Below are 11,671 nucleotides of genomic sequence, written 5' to 3' on the forward strand. Positions count from 1 at the left end.
AAGGAAGGAAGGGAGGGAGGGAGGGAGGGAGGGAGGGAGGGAAGGAAGGGAGTCAGGGAGGGAGGGAGGGAGGGGGAAGACAGTGTTGAGAGGCTGCCCGGGGCTCCCTTGGCCACAGTCCCCGGGGTCCATCTGCTTTGCTCTTGCTGAAATATCCTCCCTCTGCCATTTCCACCTCTTGAGAACCTCACAGTCCTTCAAATAAACCTCCTCCTTGTGTGACACTTTCCTTCCTTCTACTGTGATCACTTTCTGTCATCGGCTGGGACCTTTAAGATGACGGCAGGGCCTAGTCCTGAGCCAGAAGAAAGGATGTTGCAAAAGGTAGGCCGAAGGGAAGGGCTATCATGGGACCTGTATGGGGAATGACTGCCAGGGAGAAACAGCATGAAACAGATCTCTGGCAAGCAGCAGAAGCATCTCACGACGGCACTGCCAGAGGCAGGCAGGGCTCCGAGCAGCGGGCCAGCGGGGGAATTAGCACAGCCGCCCACGCAGGCAGAGGGGCAGAGAGGCAAATGTTCGTTTCCACGCACTGTGATTTTTCTTTTCCCCTGAGGGTAAGAATGGAGCAGAGAAGATGTTCAAGAGATATTCTTGGGTGAGAATGAATCAATGAGTGGTTTTCCAGAGGCTGGGGGATTTCAGGGGCTCCGAGTCACAAGGAAGAATGGAATGCCTGCATCCAAGCTGCAGAGGAAGCAGTAACCTTGTTACTCATGGTCGGGGCCTTGCTGGTGACGGAGCAGCTGGGTCCCGCATCCAGCAAAGGCCCTGGTTTGGCCAGTGAGACTTAACATCACTGTCCAAAGGAAGGGCATTAAAGGACCCTCTGGATCTGATTTCTCTCTGTATCAAATTTTCTAAGGCTTGAACGTCAAATACTGAGGATATGAGTATCTCAATTTTCTTCTTTATACTTTCCTAGATTTTAAAAATGTTTTGCTCTGATCAGAGTGCTTCGCCATGACATCCTCGTTCTCTTCCCCCATTTCTGTGCATTTGGCTCTCCAACGGTGTTTCACTCACGTCCAGGGTCATTGTCCAACAGAGCCTGGTCTCGGAGAGAGGCTGAAATTCAGCCTGGGCCCCATCGGTCAAGCCCTGCTTCAGAACGGAGGAGGGTTTCATGGTTCATCTGCCCAGATGGGGCACCTGTTTCTAATTCTCTCAAAGGTACCGTATGTGTTGGCCGAGGCTGGGCTGACATTCCCTGGGGATCGAGTCTAGATGAAGGTACCTCTCTGCCACCATCACCCACCTGGGATGTGCTGCTGGATCCCAGTGGACTCGGCCATGTTTGCCAGGCACCCCTGCCATCGCTAGAGGCACAGCCTTCAGCCCAGGACACCACTGTGATTGTGAGCAGGGCCCTCGTGAGGTGCACGGTGGCTCTGCTTTCTCTGAGATCCTCAAAACCACATTATGCCAGGAAAAGTGCTACACGTTGTCAGGTGGCTTCAAAGCCCCAGTCACACGGAGCTGTAGTGAAGCCATGCATTCTATGGTAACTTCACTCTGGGATTAACTTAACTGAGGACGAGGGGGTGCTGGGAGAGGGAATACATCTGAGTGACAGGTGATCTTCTCTGCTGACCGTCAATTATCCCTCCCCTGTGAGGGCTGAGGGGTCCTTACTGAGTCTAGCTTGTCGTGTCTGGGCTGTCTTCTGGAGGATACACTCTGCCTCACATTTTAAGGCTTTCTGGAGACTCCTCTGTCCCCCAGGCAGACAGATATCTGGTGGCTGGTCCCACCAGTGACCCAGACAGGCCCACACCTGGCTGCTCCCCGCTTAGGGACAGCCATGCTCCTCCGGCCTCCTCTTGTTACTTCTAGAATCAGAAAGAACAGGTTCGTCCGTCTTCTTTCCTTCCTTTCAGTTTAAATGGCAGCTACTACACAGCTCAGAAATGCTCAGGGTGGAACCCAGGGGAACAGGTGTGAGCAGACACTGGTGGCTTCCTACCCTACAGCGCCCCCTTTCTGTCTTGGTCAGTAGCAGGCGTCCGTAAATTCAAGGACCCCTTTCCAGCCTCAAGAGATGAATCTTAATTCGTCGAAAGCAGTGGTCTTGAGGGAATTCCTTGGCTGTCCAGTGGTTAGGCCTCATGCTTCCACTGCCAGGGACCGGGGTTCAATCCCTGGTCAGAAAACTAAGATCCACAAGCCGTGCAGCGCAGCCGAAAAAAGAAAGAAAGAAAGAAAAGAAAGCAGTGGTCTCGGCACCCAGGCACCCAGTCTCTGCTCTGAGCTGGCCATCCTGTTTGGTGTGGCCACCCCAGGAGGGAGTCTTCCCCACCCTCCAGAGCCTGGCCCCTGCTCAGATCCAGGCACATCCTGGGATCCACATAATGCCTGAGGCTCGGCTGTCTCACAGCTTTACCCCCAGCCCCCTTACACACCTGCCAGGACTGTGTGGAAACTTCAGAGACCTTCCCTCTCTCATCCATCACTGGCTTGCACTGTTTACCACTGGGACACCCGCTCACTTAGGCAGTGACCCTTCAGGTCAGGTGGTGCTGTGCTTTCTGTACAATGTTCCCAGTTCAGGAGTATCTGGCAAGGCAAGGAAGGCCACAGGCTCCAGGAGGACCTGGTGCACCACCGGGCCGGCCTAGTGTTCACAGGCCTCTCTGTGATCTCCCTCAGGCTGGCGGGGAAGAAAATCTCTCTTCGGTACTACTCTCAAAGGCACCACCCCCTGCAGGACACCAGCAAAGCTCTTCCTTGACCTTGGGCATTTGTTAAAGGCACATCAGGCCTGCTTTGTAAAACTCCCTGAGGCTCATAATAGGGAGGAGAAAGCACCGGGAGAACACATATTAGTGTCTCAGGGAATTGCCTCTGCCTTTTCCGAGGAAATCTGCCTCTTCCTGTACCAACCTGCCTTAGGTTTGTGCCGAGTGGGAAGGGCTGTCTCTGATCACAGGGGCACAAGGATTGGCCAGTGGGTGGGGGCGGAGCTTGCTGACCAGTCCAGCAGGGGAAGAAGGGGCAGGAGGAGGTCACAGTCAGCTGCCCTCCAAGGCCAAGGTTTGGGCTTCCGGAGCTCCTGGGACCACCATGTGTATATGCGTCTGGCTCTGATGCGGAGAGCTGAGATCCAACAAGTCCAGTGGGGGCCCCTGTAGGAGAGATTGACAAGGCTCTGGCTCGTTCAGGATCCCCCGGTCTGGTGGGGAGGCAGCCTCAGGCACTGACACGCAGACTGTGGAGAGAGAGGCCTGACCTCGGTGCACCTGAGAAGTTGATTCCTGTTTGGGGGGCGGGGTGGGGTCTATGGAATCTTAAAAGGCTTCTCGGATGGATGAGGCTGGGCTTAAGGCGACCTTTGTTAGGGAGTTGACAGGAGTCCGACGGGGGCTGCGGTGGGGGGAATGGGGGAATGCATTTTAGACAGAAGTGACAGCTTCTTGGTGGCAGATATAATCAGGCTGAAACATCATCGGTATGTGGGGAGGGGGAGGGCCGTGGACATAAGCTTGTGGCCAAATCACAAAGAGGACTGAATGGGGAAAGGGGGGACGGGGTGGGGGGGGCAGGGGGTGTATTTAACTTCAGTTTGAATTCTTATCACCCTCATGGTTTAAAGGCCCTTGTCCCCAGGCCCAGCTCTCACCTTTTCCTCCCCTCCAAGTTTTTAGCCAGTTCTTTCAGTATTTACCACCATAGGTCTAAATATTACACATGTATTACTCCTGTTTGATTTTCCGCTTTTAAATGCCATTCATTGAACCTTCACTATAAAAGATGATTTCACTCCTTCCCACTATACAGAAACATATTTCCTATCCCTGCAAATATAGTTACACTATAATTCTAGTTAGAAACATATTTTGTGTTTACATTATTACTGTATCAGTGATATTCAAGCTGAATTATACAGTGGACCACAGTAACTTTTCCTTTCTCGCTTATTTTTGTGCTTTTCCTGAAATTCATCATTGTCTTTGTTTTGTACTGTTTAAATTTCTAAGTACTCATCACTTATTAAACTCCAAACTTTGTGTCAAGTATATAAATCTCTGTTCAAGAGGTTCAGAAGCCTGTTGTGACCTACCGATTCAGTCTTCCTGGGAAGTCTCTGCTCCCATCTGAAAAACTCCCCGGGCAGCCCACGCACGGCCGTCACTGGGAGATTCCCGTCACCTCTCTCCTGGGTTAATGTCCCCTGGTCTTCTTATTTCTTGTTTTACCCCATATTTTGGCGGGGCACATCCCCCAATAGCTTCCTGAGACAAGGCGCATTAGAGGTAAATTATTGGACACTTGGAGATCTGGAAAACTCTTCATTCTATCCTTGCACTTGATTGTTTGGCTGGATAAGGAATTCTTGATTGAAAAACGTTTTCCTTTAGAATTTTGAAAATATTGCTCCACTGCCTTAAAAAAAGTTGCTATTGAAAAACTGGGAAACATTTTGATCTCTATTTCCTTTGTCTGCAACAGAATTTTTCTTTTAAATCTTTTCTTTTTGTCCCTATTGTTTTGAAATTTCACAGTGACCTGCCTTGATGTGGGTATCTTTTCATCTACTTTGTTGGAATGGTCCCTTGCAATGTGGAAACTTTCCCCTCAGCTCTGGGAAAGTTTCTAGAAATATTTCATTGATGATTTCCTCTGACAATAGGCTGTTGTTTTGTTTTGTTTTCCTTTTTCCAGTTTTATTGACATTCAGCACTATATAAGTTTCAGGTGACTTGCATACATCATGAAATGATTACCGTAGTAAGTTTAGTGAGCATCCGTCATCTCGTATGGATACGAAATAAAAGAAATAGAATAGAAAAAAAATTTTTTTCCATACAGCAGTGTTAAAAAATATTTATCATATCATATATTACATCCCTAGTACTGATTTATAACTGGAAATAAGTACGTTTTGACTGCTTCCATCCAAGTCCCCCACCCATGCCTCAACTCTGGTAACCACAAATCTGATCTCTTTTTCTGTGAGTTTGTTTGTTTGTTTTTGAAGTATAACTGACCTACAACACTATGTGAGTTCCTGGTGCACAATATTATGATTCAGTATTTCTGTGCATTTCAAAATGATCACTACCACACTAATACCATCTTTTTATTGAATTTTATTTTATTTATTTTTTATACAGCAGGTTCTTATTAGTTATCCATTTTATACATATTAGTGTAGACATGTCGATCCCAATCTCCCAATTCATCCCACCACCACCACCCCCTGCCACTTTCCCCCCTTGGTGTCCATATGTTTGTTCTCTACATCTGTGTCTCAATTTCTCCCCTGCAAACCGGTTCATCTGTACCATTTTTCTAGGTTCCACATATATGCGTTAATATACGATATTTGTTTTTATCTTTCTGATTTACTTCACTCTGTATGACAGTCTCTAGATCCATCCACGTCTCTACAAATGAGGGTTTTTTGTTTTTTTCTTTTACACCCTCTGACTATAGGTGGAAATACCATTTCTCCCAGAACGTAACCAGATCTTGTGGTCCTAGAATATAATCAGGGAAGTAAGCACTGGGAGAAAAATAAACAAAGACATCCCGTTAAGTCTGTCTGGAGTAGGAATTAAGGTGTCCACTGACTTTGGAAAGGGAGTTCTGTGGTCCCCTTTCAGTCCTTCCTGAGGTCCTACATGTCAGCCCGATGCCTGGAAGCTTGGGAGTCCCACCTTGCAAGACTTTCTCTGGGCAGCCCATCTAGGATAACACCTTGCCTTAGTCTCTTCGGGTTGCTATAACAAAATACATAAACTGGATGGCTTATACACAACATTTATTTCTTACAGTTCTGGAGGCTGAAAGTCCAAGATCATGATGCCGGTGGGTTCTGGTGGGAGCCTTCTGGTGGGGTTCTGGGTTGCATACTGCTGCCTTCTCCCTATGTCCTCACATGGTAGAAGGAGCCAGAGTGCTCTCTGAGGTCCCTTTTATAAGAGCATTAATCCCATTCACAAGGCCTGCACTCTCATGACTCCAGCGCCTCCCAAAGACCCCACCTTCTAATACCATCACATTAGGGGTTAGGATTTCAACATATGCATCTGGGAGGAAACACAAATATTCAGACCATAGCACATGCCATCCATCAATCCTTGGCATCTTACTTTGCTTGATTCTATTAACCGCATGGTAGATGCTCAACGTCTGTTGAATTAGGTTAAATTGGATTATCTGGGCGACAAATTCTCCATCTTTTTTTTTCTTTCTTTACTTTTCGGGCTGCGTCGGGTCTTAGTGGCAGCACGCAGGCTCTCTAGTTGAGGCGCGTGAGCTCAGTAGTTGTGACGAGCAGGCTTAGTTGCCCCTTGGCATGTGGGATCTTAGTTCCTAGACCAGGGATAGAACCCACGTCCCCTGCATTGGAAGGCTGATTCTGTACTACTGGTACCACCAGGGAAATCCCAATTTCTCTATCTTTAAAATGAGGGAGTTAGACTAGAATTCTTAGGGTCCTACCTACTCTAATGTCCCTGGGTTGTCCCTGTGGGAACAAGATAGTATCTGTAAATGTGTTTTGTCTGCTTACATTTAATGAATTATTTAGCCCGATGTTTATGGGAGCGTGCGTCCATCACATAAAGCCACAAAGCCTGCACCACCTTCAGCAGCGGGGCAAACCCAGAGAGGCTGGAGCCAGTGAGAAAAATGACCTCCATCTCCAAGAACATGTTACTTCTTCCCCTCCAGACACTCTGGGAGTTGTCCCAGGTTATTCCTGTTCGAAACTCCTTCCCCGCTACCATCTAATCTGTTACCAGGCCTCCTCCATTCTGCTTCTGACGTTTCTCACCCTCCTGCCCCTGCCCTCCATCCCTGGTACCTGCTTAGGACGGCTTTCATCATCTCTCACCTGGCCACTAATAACTGCTTCCTAACTCATGTCCTTCCACCTGTGCTGTCCTCCAAGAGAACCTCCCACCAGCTACAAGAGAAATCTAAGCCACAAGACAGACTATGCCCTTTCCCTACTAAGAACTTGTCATGCCCACCACCTCCCACCACAAAGTGGGAGAGATAAGAGAATTGCATAAATACCCACTCTTTATACATTAGTATCTTTTTTTTTTTTTTTTTTTTTTGGCCGCGCTGCGCAGCTTGCAGGGTCTCAGTTCCCTGACCGGGAATGGAACCCAGGCCACAGCAATGAAAGCCCAGAATCCTAACCACTAGGCCACCAGGGAACTCCCATACATATTAGTAGCTTAAGGTTGACAACGCCCATTGCACTGTTGTGCCATCTGATTCCCATACGGCCCTCGGACCCCAGCAGGAGGAACCCTTTGAAAAGTGAAAACCTGTGACCCAGGGCACTCCAGAAGGCATGTCTGGACGCTAGATCCCTGACCCCAGCCAGTCCTCTTTCTGGTGCTGCTTCCCTCCAAAGACTAGGTCTAATTAGTTGCTATGAACCAGTCTCACATGTGGGTAACCACAAGGATAGGACAGAGGCAAACCCCACGGAAAACAGCCTGGGACATCACAAAGCAAAGTGTTGGATGTCACCCTGACTGGGGTGGCCCATGACAGCACTGTGGCTTCTAGGGGGCTTCCTGTAGCAGAAGTGTCCTTCCATCCTCACCAGGACTCCAGGGGAGACTGGAGTTGCAGCAGCCACTTCAGGAGGTACAGAGTCGGATGCATGATGTCGTGCCTCCCTGACTAGTAATCCCAGCAACAGGTAAAGCCAGTGCAACATGAAATCTGCTGGCTGGTAAGGGCGCCCTCATGTGTTACTATGGGGTAATGTCAACTCGATCTTCGCAGCAGCAGCGCAATTCCCCTTGGCATCTCTCTCCTTCCTGCATCTCTCTCCTCCCTGTGTTTCTCTCCTCCCTGCGTTTGTCTCTTTCTCACTTGCCTGTCAGACGACTTCATGTGCTCGGAGAAGAAACACAGGCCGGGCTTCTGAGAGTGACCCCTCTGGCCAGACTGAACGTTTCGCCCCTTTATACTCTACACACATTTACGGGCTTAAAAATGATTGAGGATCCCAGTATGTGTACGTGAGTCGTATTTAATAATTTATACTGTATGAGAAACTAAAACTGAGAACTTAAAATTATGTATTAATTCATTTAAAATAGCAACAGCAAACCCACATTAACACGATATTTTAGTGAAAAATAACCAGGCTTTGAAAAACAAACGAAAAAGAGTGAAAAGCATGGCACTGTTTTATACTTTTGCAAATCTCTCATGTAGCCTCTGGAAAAGTCCACTGTACACTCGTGAGAGAATGAGTGAAAAGGGCAACTAACATGTTAGTATTTTTATGAAAACAGTTTTGACCTCAGCACCCCCTGAGAGGGTCTTGGGAACCCCTAAGGGGCCCCAGACCACTTTGACAACTGATGAATTAAGAATATGGTCACATGAGCCACAGGCCTGGGTATGGATCCGGAATCAAAAAAAAAAAATTTATGGCTATTTTTGACGTTCAGGTTCCCTTTGCTTTGCTATCCGAATAACCTAGGTTGCACTGAGAGGGGCGAGGTTCGTCATGCTCCTGCGATGTTCTGGGTTCTCTGCTTTCTGCTTCCCTGGGCTGCCTAGTCAAGGCCTTGAACCCTAAACTTCACCAGGATTTAATCACTCTTTTCACATAATGGCCTGCGATGCCCTACCCTTCAGAGAATCTCTAGTGATGGGGATTTCAGACACGTGGAAGAGCCACCAAAGGGGACTTTTTAGGGCAGGAGATTTGGGGTGTGTTCACAGCAGGCTTTGCCCCCTGGGGCTGGCCCTGTGACAGTGTCAACTGAGATTTCTGGGAAGGAGGTGGTCGGTAGTGATACTCAGGGCCTTGGCACGGGGGCTCTGGAGTCTGGCTGGTGTGGTTCTGAGACAAACACTTACTAGCTGGGTGACCTTGGGAAGGTCTCTTTGTCCTTCTCCACTTTGGTTTCTTCATCTATGAAACAGGACTCATTGTACCCACCTCCCTGGTTGTGGTAAGACCTACAGGTAACGTATGCAAAGCACTGCAGTGTTGGCCAGGAAATCAGTAGCCGTGGAGCCCCAGCCATATCATTTCCTAATTGCTTTCAGGAGGACTTGACGTTCAAAACATTTCTAGTCTCTGACTGCTTCTCACGTCTCTTCTTTTATCACCCTTGCCCCAGCCATCATCATCTTTTGTCTGAATTAATGCAGGAGCCTCCTAACCCATCTCTCTGCTTCCACCCCAGCCCTCCAACTGTGATCTACTGTCCATGTAGTGACCAGAATTAATTTCTCAGTCAGATTATGTGATGGCTCTGCTTAAAACCCTCTAATGGCTTCCCCTCTCACTCAGAACCAAACTCAAGTCTTACAGGGGCCTTCTAGGCTCTACAGGGTCTGCCCTGTCCCCTCCCTGACCTCACCTCCTACCTCTCAAAACTGTATGTCTCAGCCATACTGGTCGCTTCCTGTTTCTTCAACATGCCAGACATCCTCTGACCTCAGGACATTTGCACTCACTTCCCTCTGCCTGGAATCTCTCCCCCAAATATCACATGATTTTTTTCTCATTTCCTTCAGACCTTTGCTCAAAAGTCCCCTTTCAGAGAGGCTTCCTCTGGACACCCTATTTAAAATAACACCCCATCCATCAGTCCCTGGCATCTTACGCTGCTTGATTTTACTCACCACATGGTAGGTGCTCAATGTTTGTTGAATTGGGTTGAATTGGATTATCTGGGCTATAACTTCTCCATCTTTATTTTTATTTTATTTTTTATTTCTTAGCCGCGCCACATGGAGTGTGGGATCCTAGTTCCCCCACCAGGGACTGAACCTGTGCCCCCTGCACTGGAAGCGTGAAACCCTAAACACTGGACCGCCGGGGAATTCCCCACTTCTCCATCTTTAAAATGAGAGGGTTGGACTAGAATTCTCAGGGTCCTACTAGCTCTAACATCCCATACTTTTGTTTATATCCCTGTGTTGGAAAATGACTTGTGAGTGAGAACCAAATTGTATCTATAAATACGTTTTTCTGGTTACATTTAATGAATTATTTAACACCGTGAGTAACAGGCCTGTTACAGTCTCCTGATTCAGCAGACATCACAGGAACAGAACCCCTGCCCATCTCAGTGCAGGGTAAGTTCTTTGGGTGAACAGAGAAAAGGGAACCTGAACTGCAGGATTACCAGCACAATTTTTTTTTTTTTTTTTTTTTTTTTTTTAGGTTCTAGATCTGTTCCCAGGCCTGTGGCTCACATGACCATATTCTTAATTCAGCAATTCTCTAAGTGGTCTGGGCCCTCTTGGGGTTTCCAAGACCTTTTCAGGGAGCCCCAAGGTCAAAACAGAGGACCTGGCAACAGCCTAGCTCCTTTCCTGGACTCCTGGCTCTTCTCTTCCACTGGAGCAGCCAGAGTGACCTGTATCCAATGCCACCTGACCTCCTCCCTTCCAGGTACTTCCCAGGGCTCTTCCAGCATTTCTACAGACATACTCTCAGGGCAGGTGGACAGAATGGTGTCCTCATACCTGGGGGCACATCCTGAAGCAGCCCACCACAGGTCAAATGCAATGGAAGTCTCCTGTTTCTGCTTTAAATGCACGGGGATTTTGCATTATAGGTTCCATAAGATAACCATTTTTAAACAGATAAATTTATGTATTTAATTATGTTACTCTCAAGCAAACTCAAGAAAGGCAAGTCCCATTTATCTTGTGACTTCGGGATTTCCTTGCATATTATCAAATGCCTCCTGAAGCAGGGGTGCCGCCCCTCTTTCTTTTGAGAAAGGCTAATATCCAGGAAAAGTCCTCAGTGGGGCGCTGGGGGGCCTCCCTGCCCCCGCCCTGCTGGTGACCCTGCCCTGGAGCCTGGGGCCTCGCCCCTCCGACCTGTGCCACATTCTGGCTCGTCTCTCCCCCTGGAAGTCCGCTGTCCCCTGGGATAGGTCCTCCTGGGTCTCTGGTGTCATTCCCTCCAGAACACTCCTCTCCTGCCCCTGCCTCCATTTGGCATAGGTCGCTCCACTGTCCATTCTGTCACTTCGCTCGGGGTTTGCGCCCTTCACGGAGGGCGCACCGCGTAAAGTAAGCGGATACTTTCCACCCGTGAAGATCAGGCCTGTGGAGTCGGGAGGTCCGCGGTCGGGGGCGCCGCCGGGCCTGGCGGGGCGGGTGAGGGACAAGTGTCCGGTCGCCCCGTGCCCGCAGTTCCCGCTCGGGCCGCACGGTGGAGCGCGCTGGGCGGGAACGCGCGGCCCGCGCCACCTCTGCACCCCTGCCCGCCGGGTGCTCCGCGCTTTCCAGCCTCGCTCTGGGAGCCTCCCTCCGGGAAGGGCCGGCTTGGGCGAGCAGGATACCGGGAGGAGGCGGAGCCTATGGGGTGGGACCCAGCTGGGGACGTGCGGGTTGACCCAGGGCCCTCACATCTTGTGGATGCCTTCTGGAATGCAAACAGTGACAATTGCCATCGCTGTCCCCCCGACGGCCTCCGCATGTCATCTTGGGCCTGAAAGCTGCAGTGAGTGTGCTTTGCCACTTAGCAGCTGTGTGACCCTGAAGGAGTGACTGCATGGGTGTAGGCCTGGGTGGCCTCGTGTGAACAAAGTAGAGATGCGACCGTCTACCAAGAGGACTTAATAGAAGGCCAAGGGTGTTCTGGGTGCCATGTGGGCACACTGTTCCTCCTGCTCCACTCCTGGGGTCTCAGGAACAACAGCCAGAACTC

The 11,671-nt window shown here is 49.3% G+C and overlaps 1 long non-coding RNA gene across 1 annotated transcript; it reads left to right on the forward strand.

Annotated features, from left to right (window-relative positions):
* Positions 1-6,317: 6,317 nt before the first annotated feature.
* On the forward strand, positions 6,318-9,968 carry LOC114487291 (uncharacterized). The gene is made up of 3 exons (XR_003682247.2): positions 6,318-7,997; positions 9,517-9,630; positions 9,724-9,968. It is a non-coding gene; the product is annotated as an uncharacterized lncRNA (long non-coding RNA).
* Positions 9,969-11,671: the final 1,703 nt, after the last annotated feature.

This window comes from Physeter macrocephalus, chromosome 12, assembly GCF_002837175.3.
Source record: "Physeter macrocephalus isolate SW-GA chromosome 12, ASM283717v5, whole genome shotgun sequence".
In the NCBI taxonomy this organism is placed as follows: Eukaryota; Metazoa; Chordata; class Mammalia; order Artiodactyla; family Physeteridae; genus Physeter; species Physeter macrocephalus.